The 19,617-nt window shown below is 33.0% G+C and overlaps 1 protein-coding gene across 1 annotated transcript in view; it reads right to left on the bottom strand.

Annotated features, from left to right (window-relative positions):
- The window catches only part of LOC147070937 (uncharacterized), a 36,409-nt gene extending 19,947 nt beyond the window's left edge, over positions 1 to 16,462 (bottom strand). Inside the window, exon 1 of the mRNA XM_085949042.1 lies at positions 15,765 to 16,462. The gene's annotated coding sequence lies outside the window, so the exon portion shown is untranslated. The remainder of the gene's footprint in view (positions 1 to 15,764) is intronic.
- Between the last annotated feature and the right edge of the window lie 3,155 nt (positions 16,463 to 19,617).

The following is a 19,617-nucleotide window of genomic DNA, read 5'->3' as shown; positions in this document are numbered from 1 at the left end:
TATTAACGCGCGTGTTTGAACATGTTCCGTTTAAAAAAAAAATAAAAAAAATTCGGTTAGGTACATGTTCAAACACGCGCGTTAACATAATTTTACTCCCTACTTTAATTATAGTTTGTCAATTTATGGCTACGGCCGTATGTTTTAGTTTAACTACTAGGGAATGACAAAAGAAATGGCGTATTTCAAAAAAACATTACCTTATTCTTAGGTCAATAATAATTATAAAGCAATCATTATTCATAAAATTTTTATCACACTTGAATGGTCAAAGACATAGCTTATAATAAATATCTTTAAAATCATCTTTAAATGTGTTAATCTTGCCGATTTTTTGAATAATAAAATGCCTAATTCTTGTCAAATTTGGGATCACAGAGATTATCAATATAATTTTTTATCGTGAATATTTTACAAAAATTATCTTATAAAAAATTATGCTAATGGTTTTATAAATGCGTTTAAAAATTAATAAATGTAAAAAATCTTAACACCTCTGCACAGTTATGTACCGAAATATGACTATATTATAAAACATTAGAGCGAGAGGTTTAAAAGAATACTATTTAATGTAACAAAAATACTTTATGCAGTCATCAAATGTTTAAAATAACTATAAAGGATAATAAGGCTTCAAAAATATATTAATAGATTATCTACAACGTTTAAGGAGTGTCCAGGATCACGGTTTGAAAATACAATAAAAACTCAATTTTGACCTTCGACGAGCATGTCCCCCCTTAATAATACATATTATTGGAGTGACTTGAAATACGCATGAATCATAAACGGATCGATAGCTAAAATACTAGAACACTCACCGGAAATTAAAAGATCTGAGTTCAAGCTCTACTCCGTCCAACTTTTCAAAAAATATATTTTTCATGCAGGTACGAGTATGTTTCTAATTTTATTATAAAAATTCATATTCAATCCATATGCTCAAAGTGTTTGCAGTTTTTGCTGATTTTTATCAACTCACTTGTACACTTTGTACACACTTCGTACCCACTCGTTTCATTGACTTAAGAAATTTAAATCTCCACTTCGAAATGAGTTCATCTTTGCATTATATGTTATCACGAGTTATATTATAATATTATCTATTGCATAATTTATGCTCATATACCATACCATCTGTCCGTATATTATATATATGCATTATGTATACATCACAAAGTAACTAATAACTGGTTATAAATAATTTAATAAATCGAGGTTAAATCAACTTGTTACATAATAATAATGTACCTGTTGGGATAAATTTTTTTATCTGCCAACACTGACATTGCAAAATAAATAATTGGTCTAGTTACATTTAAAATAAGAGTGACATACTATATTGAAAGTCAATGAGTGATGGGGTGCTAAAGGCGTACTCTTGACATGCTTTCCTTCCATCACCTGCCATGTCTCCGCTTCAGGCGTACATCGTGGTGTAATGAATGAGAACGTATATTGCTACTACATCGGTTGGATTGACAATATTCTTACAGGATTTTTTTTAATTATTTTGTTTACTGCTGCATTGTTTAGGATATATTTAATAGTTGTACCGAGTGTGATTTGGACTCACATCTTTCACTTTCCGGGTGAGTTCTTTAGCGTTTAAGCTATCGATCTATCTATGATTCTTGCGAATTATTCCTAATAACTTCGTTTTATCTAAGGTACTTCAAACCACTTAAATTCGTATAAATAAACGTTACTTTTAAGAGCCGAGTCACTGGAGTGGCCGTCTATAAAGTCGTAGGTTGTGGTTGTCCCAAAATTGTGTCTTCGTACGAATAGATCCGCTTAGGAACTAAAGTGGTAATTTACTTTTACTTATCAGTGGTATAACAAATGGTCAAAAATAGTTTTTTAAATAAGCATGTGAATCTTTCCACTCATTTTGGAATAATTGTCGGCGTGGACTAACTTATGACGACTTGTGATATCACAAAAACCATACATGAACCCTTACATGCATGACGGCAACCTTTTAATGTAGGTTCAAATTACTAATTCTAATCGATCACAATATTAATTAATGTTTAATATTATTATAAATTAACAGTGACACCTGTGAATAAAAACTATAACTATTTTGTCAGCACAGTTTATCCACTGCAGAGAACTGCAATTTTATTAAATAAAATTTCATTCACACTAAAAATATAAAGAATACTATAGTTTGTTAATGAAAGGCAACACCGTGTAATTAACGGTTAGAGCATAAAACAAGACAGGAAACACGCGATCTTATAGACGTCAACAAACTGTTAAAGCGGTAATATGCTGGGCATATCGCTTGGTGTTACTGGTATTCAGTGATCGGTGTTTAAAAACAGGCAGTGTCTTGAACCGAGAAGAATGGGAAGAACTATATTATGTCATATATTCGATTTGTAAATTATTCTATTATCAGAGTGCTAAGTGAAAATATTACAACAAAATTAATTTTGAAAGAAACATTTATTCACTTGAAGTATGAAATATTACCTGTATATTATTCTACACCTTCTTATTGATAACGTAAAGTTTGTTTAACCCACCGAGTCACCACAAACTGTAATCGACAATGAATTTTAATACTAACTTACAATTTAAAATAGGTACCTCAGTAATATATTTTTCAGTGGCCTTCCATAAGTGACCAGGTAGTTGCTTACAACGTAATTGTTATTTTATTCATTGTCAAGTGGAAACTAGGAAATTGCTGTTTTTTATCTACATTATTTTATCAGCAGAAAAGGTACCAAAGCTGCGCGTGTCGGCTTCAATATTCTCGCTCTAATAAAAATATATTATGCACTAGGCCAGTATTAAACTACCAAAGAACTTTGACAAACCTCTTTCATGAAGAATATTTTTTTGTAAAAACTTTTAAATTGTATTAAGAGCATACTTCAGTGAAATGGCAAATAATTTTCAACTATAGGTGCGACGAAATTTTCTCTCGCTAGCAATCGGAGAGCGAAAGTCGAGCTGTGAACACGTCAATTTGTTTCGTGATGGCGACGGCGGTATTTATTCTTAAATCGTATAAAGATGACAAAAAAACGTTACCCATTTACTTGAAAAAGAAAACATGTCAATGAATATATTATTATTGTTACTAATAGAACAATAAACAGAACATTAAATGAACGCATGTTAAATTTTTATGACAAATTATGTTTTGTTTTGCAGGCGTCGTTTGCACAATCTTCGCGTCGCGTAGTCACGATCGTTTTGGACCGTGCCCCAGCTGAAGTTGGGGAATGCTGTAATGTTGTCTTCTTATAATAGGGCTAAAGTACTGTGGTTTTTCTTTCTTTTTTTTTCTCCCTACCATTGTATTTATTTATGTAATTGAAGAATTTTCCCAAAATATATGAAACTGAATATAATATATTTTCCTTTTCATCCAGGAAAACCAAATTAAGTGAACGTCTATTATATTATTGTTTTGATATAAATTCATTTGTAGAAAACAGAAATGGACGGCCTTTTTCATGTGCTTATTTTACTCATTACATTGGAAGGAAATTAACAGAAATGAGAATAAAAGAAACAAAAAATATTATTTAGCTTAGTTTTAGAAGAAAAATGTCATAGAAAATATAGATATTTCTTCAAATTATGATTTATAAAAATGTAATACAGATAAATGTAGTGAATGTTTGAATAGGTTATGACACGTTAACCTTTAGTGTGTTTTGGCCTTTTCCATAAAACATCCAGCACCGCCAATTTTCAGTTGCTTTGATTGAGTAGTTCTCTATCTCCAACTGACGTGTGTCATCGATAAAGGCTTTAAAGGTATGTAGGTAATGTGGGTCCAAAAAACCATAATAAATAATATTTAAAATTATTTTTTTTAAAACATCCAATATTAAATAAGATTTAACGGCGTTTATAAAACTTTTTTTAAAATGAGAAAGTTTCAATTATTTGTTTGTTAGGCTTTTTGAAAAGCCTTAAGGCTATATGTCAGTTGAGGCTTGGTCTAAAAAGATCGTGGCTAGGCGATGCGCGGATTGCGGGTGCAAATGACGCATGCCGAACGAAATATAATTTGTCATATAAATCCAACATGCGTCCATTTAATGTTCTGTTTGTTGTTCTATTAGTAACAATAATAATATATTCATTGAAATGTTTTCTTTTTAAAGTAAATGGGTAACGTTTTTAGTCATCTTTACACGATTTAAGAATTAATACCCCCGTCGCCATCACAAAACAAATTGACGTATTCACACCTCGACGTTCGGTTTCCGAGTGCCAGCGAGTCCAAAATTTCGTCGCGCCTATAGTTGAAAATTATTTGCCGTTTCACTGAAATATCGCCTTATACTTTAGTTCAATTTGCCGATCTGTTACAATAATTTTCCGGTATATGTCACGATATTCGATATTTTGTATAAAAACGTGATACATGTATATGCATTTTAGCGCACAAAAGTGGTAACTATACAACGCAGCGTACCTATATGTCCATTTTGAAAAAAAATGCCCTTAATACTTATTTTGTTGATTTTTAAGATGGTAGTAGAGGTCGGGGTTAACAAAATCTATTAGGTGCCACTTACTTCTACATTTACCCACCCACGGAAAACCGCACTTTTCCGGGTACGTTCCCTATACCAAGACACTCCGCACTTTCAGTCTAGCAATAAATATCTAACCTGTAGGTATAATTAAGGGTGTTTACGTACTTACTAGTTATTGTAATCTGTCGCATCCACAATTGGTTATCAATTCCGCGTGGCTAAATGGTCATACTTATCAGGATCGTTAGTGTCCGTTTGTGTCATCCGCGCGATAAACGTTACATTATAACAACACGTTACAAAAATTGGCAATTTTCCTTCCTGGAACTGGGTAGCCTGTGCAATCTAGGCAGATTGTTTTTGTTACAATTCTGAAAGCGAATCTGTGTATAAAATAATTTAAACTAAATCTTTTCGTCTAATTCCGTGCTTTTAGGCCGTCATAATATGCTAGCTAGTCACGTTTTCTGAGGGTGTAGAAATTGAAAAGTGAGTTGAATATTATACTAAATAAACCATAATGCATATATTATTCAGAAATAAATGATAAGATACTGTATGTATAAGTTTGCAAAGCTTTTGAAAACCGATTTTCTACATAATACTTTCGTTCTGCAAATCTAATATTGTATCTCTTTGAATATACATACAGCCTTATTATAGAATGGAAAGCAGAATAACTTGGCACAATAAATAATGAATAGGCGAGAGGATTTTACCTACTTATATTTACAGGAAGGATCCAGAAAAGGGATGAAAGTTTGGGAAAGTCGAAACAAATATTTACCGTTGGATTGAAGCAAGCGAGGTGAAAATTGTTTCTCAAACTTTTAGACAACTGTCTGTGAGGGTGGAGTCGCGATATATTATGTAAGTACCTACATTATTTAACACGCGCGTTTTAAATTCCGATAGAAACTGGAAAATTTTCTCTCAATAAATTGTCAAAGATATACAGTAACAGATTATCCCATTCCTTTTTCGGAGGAAAAAAAAACTCTATACGCGTGCAAGTGAAGGCGTAATGACCACAAGATAAAAAAATATTGCTTTATGTTGAAATATAGGTTTGGGGGATGGCGGGGAAATTTTAGGTCTTATTTGGTCGAAAATTTAAAAAATAAAAATGTGTGTATATATATGTGAACATATATATGAAATCGTTTTAATTTTTCTTCTTCGAGTCAGAATGTGTATGTGCTACAAGACATAACTCCAGAATTTTATAGCCTTAATTCAAATTTTACAAAATATGTATTGTATAAAAAATCTGTTACATATACAAAGTATTAAATAGCATGATATTACCCAGTAGCAAAGGGTGGAGGTAGGCTGTAAAGATCCGACATTATAGTGTATATTAAACTTTATCAGTCAAACGTATTTGTTTTCATTGAACTAAGATTATAATGTGTAGATAGTATGTGTTAGTTTTAAAACCTGCCTAATCCAAGCCATAACAGATATGGTAAACACATAACCGTTTACCTATAAAATATCTAAAATTATGCAATGTTTAATGAATATTTTTAATCGATTATGGTTTACTTTAGGCAGGGCTTAATGAATTTTAAAAAAATATCCAACACCATCTGTAATAATTAATTTAACGATCACAGTTAAAAATATTTGTCTATCTATAAAATATCTAAAATTATGTATGGTTTAATAGCATAATTTAAGAGTTTGGTATAGATCGGACTCAATGAATTTAAAAAAAATTATCATCACCATAATGTATTCTTAATTCAACGAAGACAAATAAGTATGACTGAGAAATTATATACTATTTTTGTCGGATCGCCCATAGCATGTCTAAACTATAATAATTTGGTTTAGACAGGGGTTAATTAAATAATTGAATTCAATATTTTTCAATGATTGTAATATTATATTATAATATAATAAATTCTCTATATCATCATCATCAGCCGGGGTCAATCCACTGCTGGATGAAGGCCTCCCCAAGCTTCTTCCAAACTCTCTCGATCCTGTGTCGTTCGCTGCCACGTAGTTCCGCCGAACTTTACCAGTTCGTCAATCCAGCGGCTTTTAGGGCGACCCTGTGGCCGTTTTGTACCACTTGGGTACCACTGGATGACGGCATTTGTCCAGCGGCCGTCCTCTCGGCGAGCAATGTGCCCCGCCCATCTCCATTGCAGCTGTTTGGCAACGTCTATTACATCGCGTACTCCTGTCTGCTTCCTAACCCATTCGTTTCTCTTACGGTACTTTCACGTGATGCCCAACATACACCTCTCTATGCCTCGCTGTGCGACTCTTAGCCTTTGGACATCTTTCGTGTTGAGGGTCCACGTCTCGCAGCCATACGTGAACACGGGTAGCACACATTGGCACACATTAGCACACAAATTCTCTTTATAGATATCTCAAATCCTCCCAATCGCTTAGGAAAACAATTCACGAAAGTCCATTTGTATGAAACGTTAGGTCTAGTCCTACGGTACACAGATCGATCTGAACTTTAGAAGACTCAGTCCTTAGTGATTTCCAAACTTTTTCATTTCACAGCGCCTTTAGTAATTAATTTAGTCTTTTCACGACGCTCTAAAAATACCAATAATTAGAATGGATGAGCCTGTTTTTCTCCACGCAGCTTCTCAAATATTTAATTTAAACCTGACATATCTACGATTCCTGTTATACGTTTAGTACGTAGTCGCAAATGAAACTAGGATTCCCTAATATTAAAAATATAACTATTCGTCTCTTCCTGATAATATATAAAACTCAACCAGTTCAAAATCGGCATATTTTTTGCTTTTAACGTACTTGTGGCGATCAACGAGTCCCGTGAGAATAAGCAGTTGTCAGTAAAATCCTGATATACAAATAGTTCTCAAATTGATATTATTTATTTAATAACAATCTGATTGTCTGTACATTGTTTATCACATACATTTTTAGCATAAAATATTCACACGAACATAATTACCAATTGAAAGTAAAAACTTTTACCTCACAAATATTATTAATATGTATTACTTATATGAAAATGCATTTTCTCAACAAAAGTCTGGGATACTCAGTGTAAGCATTTTTCATGGGTATCAATCAAGAAAAGGCTATCACGATTGAACGAATGTCTCATTCCGCTTTTATCTTGATCGTGTAACTATCACTCAGTATCGCCAAGTCTAAAGCCATCTTAATTATTGTATCATTCTACATATATAAACTACACTTGTCAATCTGTCAAATAAACTCGCCATCTCCACCAGTAACTGCATACTTCATACTTCAGTCCATACTCCATTCATCTCCTCCTTATCACACCTTTTCCGCCGTCACCACAACATCCAAATACTGATGCTAGTTATCTCAATAGTAATTTCTCCCTATTCTCACGACAGGCAAAGATTGCGCCCTGAATATGATTGAATCCATATTATTTTCTTGAAAATATTTTAGAAACCAGTTGTCCTGTTGAGGTAGATACTTTTTTTATAATAACTGTACAATAAATCTCGTATATCAGCATATTGAATTAAGATTGCCTGGAAATAGTAAAATTGTCGATTACCTGCTGTGAATAATTAATTTACGCATACAGTTTGAAAACCTTCGCAACTTACCGATAGGGCATAATAATAATAATACATAATATATTATAAACTATCAACCTATACCTCTAAGACTAAAATAGAAACACAAAAAACTCGCATAGAATAATATTGTGAACAGACAACGATCTATCTACTATGGCTTTCTATTTTATATTTTCATTCATTTAACTATGTCTCTGCCAACATAATAAGGAGGTTTATCTTTGAAAATTTTCATAGAGACGCCTCATTTTTCCTCTCGTCTTTTGTTCATGGCAACTTTGACGTTTCAATTTCCTCTTGGATATTCTACGCTTCTGTTATTTTCAAGTTGGCACTTTTGTTTTAAGGAACGTAATTTATTTCTTTTTTCATTAAAATTTTACTGATTATATTAACTGCCTAAGAATTGTAGATTTTATCATGTGCGCAGTACTTATAAACAATTATGTAGATATATACTAGAATAACACACTTACAGATTTTTATTAATCAAATTTTTAAATAATATTTCTGCCCAAAAAAAATTAGAAACTCACACTGTCTAATTATTAACGGTGTAATGAAAACTATCACACTTGGGCTTATAGCGCCTGTACACATGCATGGAATTATTGTCGGCAATTGTGCTTATTTTAAACTGCCACGACAATAACTGTTTACACGTAAAAGTGCTGACTGTCTCTCCAATCTCATTCTTCAAGAGTAAGCGAGACACGAGGTTGTCATTTTATACTACTATCTGACAGGTCGTATTGAAAATCGGAGCTCCAAATGAGTAGTTCGTTTTTTTATCGGCATGTTCGCAATCTTACTTGCGCGCAATAAATCATCACAATTTGGAACCTTTCAAACTTATTTGATTTATGCACGCAATCTTGTCAACTACAGGATAATACAATATGTTTTCCCATATATTTTCTTATTGTGCACAGTACATCCATGCTTCTTCCAAGGGCAGACAAACGCATTTGTTTTTTCCTAATATAAAGTGGCGCATGGAGATAACCAGATTGACTCCAGACCATTGGACTTCTCAGTTCTTAACCGGACACGGTGGTTTTGCCTCCAAGCTCTGTCAGCTTGGCCTAATAGAATCTCCGACTTGCTTATGTGGCGAATTGCAGGATGCCGATCACATCCTCTGGGAGTGTCCCCATATGTCGGTTGAAAGGAAAGATCTTCTCAAGTCGGTCCGACCCTCAGTTGGACTGGTCGGCCATTGCGACTTGGTATCTACGAGGGAAAATTTCTCAGCTTTTAAAAAGTTTGCGGTATTATACGGCGAGCGAGAAGGTCTTTTCTCATCGAGAATTGATCGTAATACATTATATGGAAGTAGGGATCACGCATACTCTAGTGCACGCCAACCAAGGTCTTAGAAAGTTGCTCCTGTGACACTTTTGGCACAAATTTAAACAGCGCCTATCGTTCGCTACGCCACGGTATACGCCTTTATAACGGATGTGGAGACGTGGCGGGTGGTGGAGGGAAAAGCAAGTACACCCATGCACGTGTAAACGGGGTATTATGATGCTTTACAGTGGATGGCAGAAAATTTGTCGTGTTTCGATTTGAGGTGAAAGTAGTAGGAAATTGATAATAGGTAGGTACTTCATTCTTGGTCGCATCCAAACAACGCATATATTTAGATACTAATTTACACATTTGACAGACCACATTATATTATGATAATTATACATGGTTATATTATAATTGATTCTGAACATATTGAAGGGGTCTCAAGATTACGACAAGCTCTCTTGATTCGTTAACAAGCTTGGGGAAGTTTCATTCATAAACCCTCAATAATTTAAAAAAAAAACTGTCAGAAAATATATGTTGGTTGAACAGTTTCAGTTTGTAATTGATTTATCTACTTATTTTTATGATTATTTTCTTTATTTTGTTTTTAAAAAATATTAATTTCTCTAGTAAACAACTTATTAGTTTAGTACTTACTTAGTACTTGAAATTTTTCTTTTTATATCTAATCGAGATTTTGTCAAAATACAAAGAGTTATTCATTTAATGTATTTAATTTAGTATTTAACGTTAGTGGTTTTATGGTGGCTAATACTAAAACTAAAAGCACTCTTTACAAAACATTGTAAAGCCAGTGCTCACCTACGCATCGGAAACATGGACATTAACTCTGCGAAATGAACGAGCCCTGAACATCTTTGAAAGAAAAAATCTCCGCCGTATATATGGACCGATCAGGGACGGTACCAATTGGAGGATAAGATATAATGTTGAGCTCTACGGGCTGTACGAAGATTGCAGCGCAGTTCAATCAATTAATATTGGGAGACTGCGATGGCTAGGTCACGTGCACCGTTTGAATGACAATGAACCGGCAAAGAGGGTGATGTCCAGCAATCCAATAGGGGCGTAGAAGAAGAGGCAGGCCAAATATTCGCTGGTTGGATGGAGCTGCCAGTGACTGCCGTATTCTGGGGGTACTGAATTGGAAAGCGACCACACTGGATAAGGACAGGTGGAGGGAGCTGTTGGAGGAGGCCAGGATCCACACCGGGTTGTAGCGCCCCTGATGATGATGATAATGATGGTTTTATGGTGGCGTATTTGATACAGCGCCCGTCTCTGAAACCGTCAATCCCGCATTTTGCAAAAGTCATAAGTAATAATACATTATTATTTTATTCGACATTTGTTTGATTCAGACCTATAACCCGACGGGTTGAGCGAATATTTAACAACGATTCCCGGTTTTAAAAATCTGTTAATATAACATATTTAGGTAACGTGTGTAGATATATGTATATAATATAACGAAACTATTTTGAAATAATTACAAGATAAAAAGAACTTTTTATATAAAACGTTTTTAAATTTTCTGTTGAATCATATAAACTTGACTTGACTAGCTTAAACGATCAAAAAAAATTGTACTTGACATGTCATATTGATTTCCATAGTAACGCACGTATATATTAATAATTTAGTTGCTAGGACCCCCTACCAACCAATAATGGTGTCAAAATAACTTTTCATACAAAACAGAATTAACTGAAAATGAATTCAATTCTACTTAAACATGGCTAAAAGTATTAAAAAAAACGCATTGGCATCGTGTTCTGATATATTCTAAAAGTTTCAAATGTCTAACTACAACAAACCACCACAAAGAACCACCGGAAAAATAAGAATACGAGCGAAGAAAAACGTTGTAATAAAATGGAAGACAACCACCTGCCATGACGGCATATAGTAATATTCGTCTATGGAATAATGTTTTCAAAATAGGAATGGAATGAATATTTATATTTTTTATAGTAAGAAGTATGTAATATGGAGACTGTAGAATATTGTTTTATCTTTATACATAGGTACATTCAATACATGCGACATCTATTGTAACTATGTAGAATAAAGATTATTGACATGTATTTTTTAATGTTAGTGTGATTAAGTTGTAAACGTATATCGTATTATAATTTTACATACACAAATAGCCACTACAGTGCCTACTAATATTTTTAAATAGATGTTTACCTTAAAATCGTCAACAGTAATGTTGTGCGTCGCTTTTAATTTCGTCAAATAACAAATTATCACAATTTTCAATGTCAACATTCACACCACAGTGATTTTTGTCGCAGCCGCCAAATTATCTTTAATTTACACGCGCATTAATTGACATGCCCAAAAATGATTCCTGCTTTTGACATTTTAATCACAGTTTTTCGCTTAAACTCAGAAAAGATGTTTTGATAACACTGGTCAACTTGACACCAAAATAATAACATAGAATTAGTATAAATTCCCATTAACAAAACCTATGTATCTACATAATATTGTCAAGTAACTATTTTTATCTATTTAATGACAGGTGACTACTTACTGCCAAATTCTTGATGATTTTTATAAATCATGAATATTCGTTTTAAAGTACATAGTTGAATATTAGATTCGTAGTAGGTACAATAAATCGTTATTATGAAATATGTTGATACAGAAATTTAGTAAACAATATGTTTTATTTGACGAATATATTATGTAACCACTAAAAATATATTTTTGAAAAAAATACGACACAGCAGGATTCGAACCTGTGCCCCCCGAGATTCATGCGACGAACTTAACTAGAGGTTTTTAAATACTCTTTGAAGCACTTCTTAAATTGCGTTACAAATTGGCAGTCAGCTTTTGTATTTTAAATGGGCTCAAATCCCGGGGTTATTCAACAAGTAAGACGTTTATGTTAGGACAAAAAAACGTGATGAATGCATCACGTGATGCCCAAAATATTTTCAAGCTAATATCATTTATTTTGCATACCAATATCTAATTTCTATACCGAACGGGTATTTTCTCAGATGAATTTAAAATGGTCAGATGCAAGAAAACAGATTAAATTGTGTGTATTATTTAGCCAAAAGAGCGGGAGAATTTAGTGAAAAAAGTTAACAAAGAGCAACTCCTTCACGAAGTGCCTTTGCCGAAGAAACCTATATATTTAATTATGATTTTTTGTGGGTGCGTCCTCGTACAGGCGGTCCTCGTACTCCAGTGCATAAGATGCTGATCTTTCATCCGTGTGCTCCGAGTTTGATTTCCGGTCACAATATATTAATATTATGACTTTTTGAAAGATTGGGTGTTTGTTATTATTTCACTTATATTACTAACTACTGTCCGACAACAAGATCTCGTCGATAACAGGAAGTCGATGAAAGTCGCATATAGAAGACTTCTCAGTGACGTACCTATCATGGCGGCAACTCGCGTTTACATAATGTATCGGCTCTTCTTTTAAATGTGACCTACTTTTCTTTTTCGCAATAAACCAAAAATTTTACTAATAATAATTCTAACATCACTCTTGATCGTTTTAGACATATTTTTATTATAAAAATCCATCACATTACGTAAATTGGACATAGTTGTGCAGAAAGTAGCCAGTCCGCAAAAAATAAAAAAAATGAAATATGATATACATCAGATGCGAGAAGGTTTTCTCTACGTTCTACTGAAAATAGCCAAGCCGCAAAAAAAAGTATTCTTTAAATAAAATACTATTTACAATTTTACATTTTGCATTTTACATACATTTTTGATCATCATGTTGTTGCTAAAGTGCCATTATCTCAGTTTGACATTATTTTGTACTGGCTACATTCTGCATAACTAATTTCAATTTATATATCCGTACACCATGGAAAAGTAAAATGAAATGATAAACTTGGGGGCGTTCCTCATTTGAAAACGGAAGTGCGATTAACTGTGCAGGAGAGGCTTGTTAGTTCACAGTTTTAACACGTGGACAAAAAGTTCTTGTTCGACAATACAATAAACTTACTAGGCATCATAGCCTGTTGTAGTGTTAAAAGAGAATATATTATAATATGTGTACTACGTAGACTTATTATATATATTGCAAATAGTCACGTATGCATTTTTGGCTTTACATCTTGATACAATATAGTAACAAATTAATAATCAAATGCAAATTATTTATATACATTATTTATGTATTATCTGAAAATTCTAATACAACCCGTTACTGACCTCAGCCAGTTTTAGATATTGAGTACTAACTTATAAATATTGTAAACAAAATTTATCATTTTGATTCCTCGTTCGTTTTTATATGCCTTATTTACCCTTGAAATTGACGATATTATCGCTAATGGAACTGCTTACAAATAGTAGGAAAGATTTTTTCAAAATTAGTTACAAGGTTCTTACTCTGATTACTTGATACTTAACAGGTAAATGATATATTTAGCTCAATCGTATTTCTATTATATACCTACTATGATAATACATATTTTGTCACTTTTCATAAGATATTGTGGTAAAGGTATGTATTTCAAGTTTAGAATTAAATAAAATAGTTTTTATCCCTTGCTTTTTCATACAAGATGTGTCAGAAACATAATTACATTAGTTTATTTACATATTCGCAATTTTGTGGTATGACATTTAAAAAAAATTTGCAGTTAATTATGTTGCTCCGTTTATTTCGTTAATTTTCTTTATGGTCAGAATTTTTTTTTTGTAGTGTTCTTGTGTTGTTTTGTTATTTAATATTTCGTGATTATAGAGTACACAGAACTTCGAAAGCCCATCGCTCTCTTTATACTATTGGGTAGTCGTTGATGACATTTCACACTGTTTGATACGTGTACCGTCACACGGGTAGCAGCCATCATCCATCAATTTAAATCTTTTTGGATATACCAGAGGATGTGGTTTGCAGTTGTATTTCTCCACTACGTGAACGTTTTGAACGGGTAACAAGTCAGAGCTTAAAGATCCTGCCAGTGAAGCCACCGTGTAGATCATCGAAGAGATATGTTCTTATAAATCCGACCCTGTCTTATTCTACACCGTTGCTACAAGAACGATCTACGCACCGAAGACCTTCCATGGTTATGATGCACGGAACGTGATACGATCTTGCGTTTTTTTCTATATTCAGATGCTGGAACGTGACGGATAACAGTTGTTTATCCTTATTGAGTCTCAACCTTTTTTGTTTAGTGAAATCTCGGGGAATCCCGCATGAACGACACGCCATATTAAAGTACAAAAGATGTATATTATAAAATATTCAGGTAAAGCAGTAGACATACACAGATAAGGTGCATCCCTGAAGCAGACTTAAAATTAAAGATATTACCTATTTTAGTCTTAACTTTTAATACAACTAAGTAAGTATTTTTTTGCATGGCTATCTTATACTAATCCATTCAAAGACAATCTTTACAACATACATATACAATTACAAACATAGACAATCTGTTAATGCTGCAAGTGTAAAATTGTCATCTCTGCGAAAGCTACTTTCAAAAGTTATATTATTCGTATTTTTAACGGCCATTAGATTTTACAGTGACAGATGACCTGCTTACCCACACATAACGTCACTGCGAGTAGGGTTAGTAAATGAATTTAATTATATGAAGACAGTAACAAAAAAAATAATAAAACATTTTGTTCAAAAATAAAAAGACATTTTGAAAACAACGTCACAGAACATGTCATATGTATAACAAGGCACTGTGAAACTCTTCTGGAGAAGAGACATATTATGTTACACGACTCCAGGATGTGCTCCGTGGTCTGAATCTCACCACACTCGCAAAGTCGGGATTCTAATAATTACACAGTTACACCACAATTACGAGACTCCGTGTGGCTTACTATTATGTTCTCTCAATCCAATGGTATGAAGATGTGATCGCTAATCTAAGACATGTCGCAGACAGTTGAGGAATTCGAGATTGACTGAGCGATTGACAAATAATAACGGAGAAGTTCTGCGAAGTTTCCATTACAAGAAAACTATAGTACCTCGGCCACATTATGAACAAAAAAAAGTACAGCATTCCCCAAATTGTCATTCAAGAAGAGATTATTGGTCAACGCTTAAAGGACGGCCCTAAAGAGTCTGCGTAATTACTACGAGTACAGTTTCACTGAACTGTTTCGGATAGCAGATGAGAAAACAAAGATCGCCCTGATGGTGACCGACTATCTTTATCTCCCATGGTAGTATTTTTTACAAAGTTTTTAGAATATTTTTTTGGAATCCTGGTTTATTACCACTGCTCATTAAACTGCTATTAAATCTATTAAGTTTAATGCAATATAATTGAGATGTAATTGCTTATACGTTAATAATAAATAATCAAAACACATATCTCACCTGCAAGTACACAGTCATACCGTCGACTAAAATCGCTGCATTTTGAACAAATTTTCCGGTGAGATTATTATTTTCCATTAATCGCCACGCTTTTCCATCCATGAAAATGCAAACAGCAGCGCCAAATTAACTCCGGCGAGTTGATCCAGAACAAACAACAGATGACTGTCAAATTTTTATCCACACCGAATCATACCAGTATCAAAGCGGTAATAACAAAATAAACAGTATTATAAATCGCTTTAACTGATGGAAATATGGGAAAATCATTCGGTATTTATTATTCAAGAGAGTTTCTTCATTCACTGTTGCACGCAATATATTGAAAAACAATTCAAATCGTGTTACTTTAATATTAACTCTGTTACAAAATGTTCATATTACAATTGACACGTTGAAATTATTATTACTCATGAATTTTTATGGGAAATTTTGTTCATTTCAATTGATATCCGTACTGTATTAATATTTTCATGAATATTATAAAAATAGTTACATTTCAAACTGACACGTTTATTTACTTTACTGTCAACTTGTTCAGTAATATTTTTTAACGACCTTCAAATATTGTGACTTCGCATGTATTATTTTTTTCAAAACAATCAGTTATTAATAATTATTATAATTAGCACAGTAGCAGCTGTATTGCATTGAATTCATCATGCATACACATATAGATATTATCACTTTCTTATAATATGTCCACACTATTATTAATGTTTTATAATTATTATAACAATATTAATGTCAAATCTTTTTTTATATTTGTTATTATAATTTGAGATATTATCTCGTATTTTAAACGTAATATTATTAATTTTATTATTAAAAAAACAAATTAACTTGTGTATAATCTTTTGGATTTGTTTTATTTCTAGTAAGTATGTCTTGTTCTCAAGTCTAGAAATTAAAAATATACTTAGGTACAATTAATCTATAATAAGGGATAATTATAATGTCTAAAATAATTGAGAATCTTTTTAGAGTATTATTTAAATTATTTCTGTTTATTATACAGCCTTTAATATCCATAAACTTTTCACTTTGTACAATTATAGTATGTAATTATATTCTACTTTATTTTGTTTATCGACATTTAGAATCATAACAATGTAACATCACACTAAAATACATAAATATTTTTAATTTTATGTACAAATAATAATATATACGAGTATATTCACTTTTAAACTTTCAAGCAAAATTAAGTCATTAATTTTACTTTTCACTGAAGAAAGTCGAGAGAACTTCTCGAAGAAAACTGTAAGTAAATACTTAGTTTCAATTTCTGCCGCGTAATTCAACAAATTAGCAGGTCAAGCGTGGCAACCGCGACTTAGTACAGTCAAACGTTGACTGTCGGTAGTTGTGTTCTGTTGCATAATTATATTCAATATTATTATTATTGTAAAGTATTGAATGAGCATCGTAAAAACCTGATAAACATGTTGTAGTAAGTACCTTACCTGTCTGGATTCTCACAGGTAAACTCCATTGTGTTGGGTGATTCCGGTGGTTTTACGAAAACAATGCGTTAATTAAGAAACCAAATAAAAGTATTATAAAAAACTTATTTTTCATCATATCAGAAATGTACCTAATTTTTCACTACCTAACATTCATATAATATTCGGTATTGACTAAAAAATAACAATTTAATTAAGTCAAAAATTAAAATAAAACAGTACCATTGGTTTACAATAATTAGCCTGTCTACAAGAATGTTTTTTCTGGTCATTCAGGAGGAGGCATTTGGAAAGCGGGTGGCGATCGGAACGCCTCGGGAAGCGATAGTAAGTAAGTATGTCATGCCATGACGTCATGCATGACCAGTCACTCGGCTTGTATTCTGCGATCGAGTTAGCCGCGTTTTGATGGTCAAGTGCAGTTTGCAAAATTTAGAGGCCGTCAGTGGCCTGTGACCCGCGTTAACCAAAGGTGTCCTTTAGGCAATATTTAATACCAACACACTGGGTAAGCCAGCTCCTGACTGGCCATGGTAACTTCGCAGCCAAGTTATACAGAGATTTTTGTTAGACAGAACACATGCCGTAATTCATAGAGGGCACGACCATCAAGACGCTGAACACCTCATCTGGTACTCCGACCGATCGGAGCTGATTTCCAGTGTCTGTCTACACACGGGCCCAATTGACCACACCGATTTAATATCAAGCAAGGCTAATTTTGACTGAATAATTCAGATCTCTCCTTATATTCATCACTTTCAACTCCTGACTCCTCTGAGGGTTTCAGTACATAGTTACAGAGAACGCTAATTCATGTCACTAAAGATAAATGACGGCAGATTAAGTCAAGATTTTTTTTATTTTCTAAACACTTTCATTAAGGCTATACCTCAGCTGAGGCATGGTCTAAAAAGATCGTGACTAGGCGATGCGCGGAATGCGGGTCGCCGGTGCAAATTACGGAAGCCGAACGAAATATAATTTGTCATAAAAGTTCAACATGCGTCCTTTTTATGTTATGTTTATTATTATATTCGTAATAATAATAGTATATTCATTGACATGTTTTCTTTTTTAAGTGCATACGTAAAGTTTTTTAGTCATCTTTACACGATTTAAGAATATTTTCATCCGACGCCATGACAAAACGAATCGACGTGCAGACGCCTCGACTATCGCTCTCCGAATGACAACGCGGCCGTAATTTCGTTCTACATACAGTTGAAACTTATTTGCCGTTTCACTTATGTACGCTCTTAAGCACAAAGGTGCATGGTTGCTACATCAGTCCCGTGTACCATCTTTTGGGACATGGAAGTATGGCAATAAAATCTTTTCATGCTGACACGTTTGTGGCGTCATGAAGGGCAGCCATACACAATCCTAAGAGACTTCAAGATACTCAATTCTAAACCATCACACTTGGGCGTAATTGTGTGAATGACAAGAATTTTCAGATGAGACGGACTCTAGTATTTTAGATTCTCATAGATAATACAGTGTTGGGAATATACCTTTACGGGGGTTCCATAGTACAATAGGATAATTTACAATAATAGACAATTACATCTAAGGTAAATTGCCAAAAATTTTCCGTCAAGATCACTTCGATTACTACAACGTTTTTATTAGCTCGTATTCTTGTTTGTCTGGTTATTGTTTGTCCATTACAAATCTTGCAATCGATTTTTAACTAACTTCCCGACTAGCTAGACATTTTAAACTTTTAGAATATATCAGAACACAATGCTAATGCATTCTTTTAATACTTTTAGCCATCTTTAAGCAGAATTGAATTCATTTTCAGTTAATTCTATTTTGTATGGAAAGTTATTTCAGAAAAATCCGTAAAAAGTAGAAGACTATTATTGGTTGCTATGGGGGTGGTCCTAGCAACTAAATTATTAATACATACGTGCGTTACTATGGAAATCAAAATGAAGTGTCAAAATGACATTTCAGTATTCTATATTTGCTTGTTTGTTTGTTTTTTATTTACTTCATATCAAGTACAAGTTTGAGCGTATTGAGCATAATAATTCAACAGAAAATTTTAAAACGTTGTATATAAAAAGTTCTTTTTATCTTTTTATTTTTATAATAGATTCAGCGGAATTACGAATAAAGAAAAAATATCTATTTCAATTTTAACACTCTTTTACCTTCATTGTATGTAAAATCTTTCAATAATAAATCTCGTATTAACAATCCACTACTGGATGAATAGCTGTCCTAGTTCCTTGTATTTTTTTTTTGTCAAATTATAGGCGAATAGCATAATATAAACCTTAGAAATAATATGTTCCAAGTTAATTGTGATATTTATTTTTTCGCCAGAATATATTATCTTCAGTTAATGGTGAATATTTAGGAAGAGGTTGTAT

The sequence above is a fragment of the Rhyacophila brunnea genome, unplaced genomic scaffold (assembly GCF_057557595.1).
Source record: "Rhyacophila brunnea isolate RB1 unplaced genomic scaffold, BYU_Rbru_1.0 scaffold_21, whole genome shotgun sequence".
Lineage (NCBI taxonomy): Eukaryota > Metazoa > Arthropoda > Insecta > Trichoptera > Rhyacophilidae > Rhyacophila > Rhyacophila brunnea.
The sequence above is the reverse complement of the archived record's forward strand: the minus strand, read 5'-3'. Positions and strand labels throughout refer to the sequence as shown.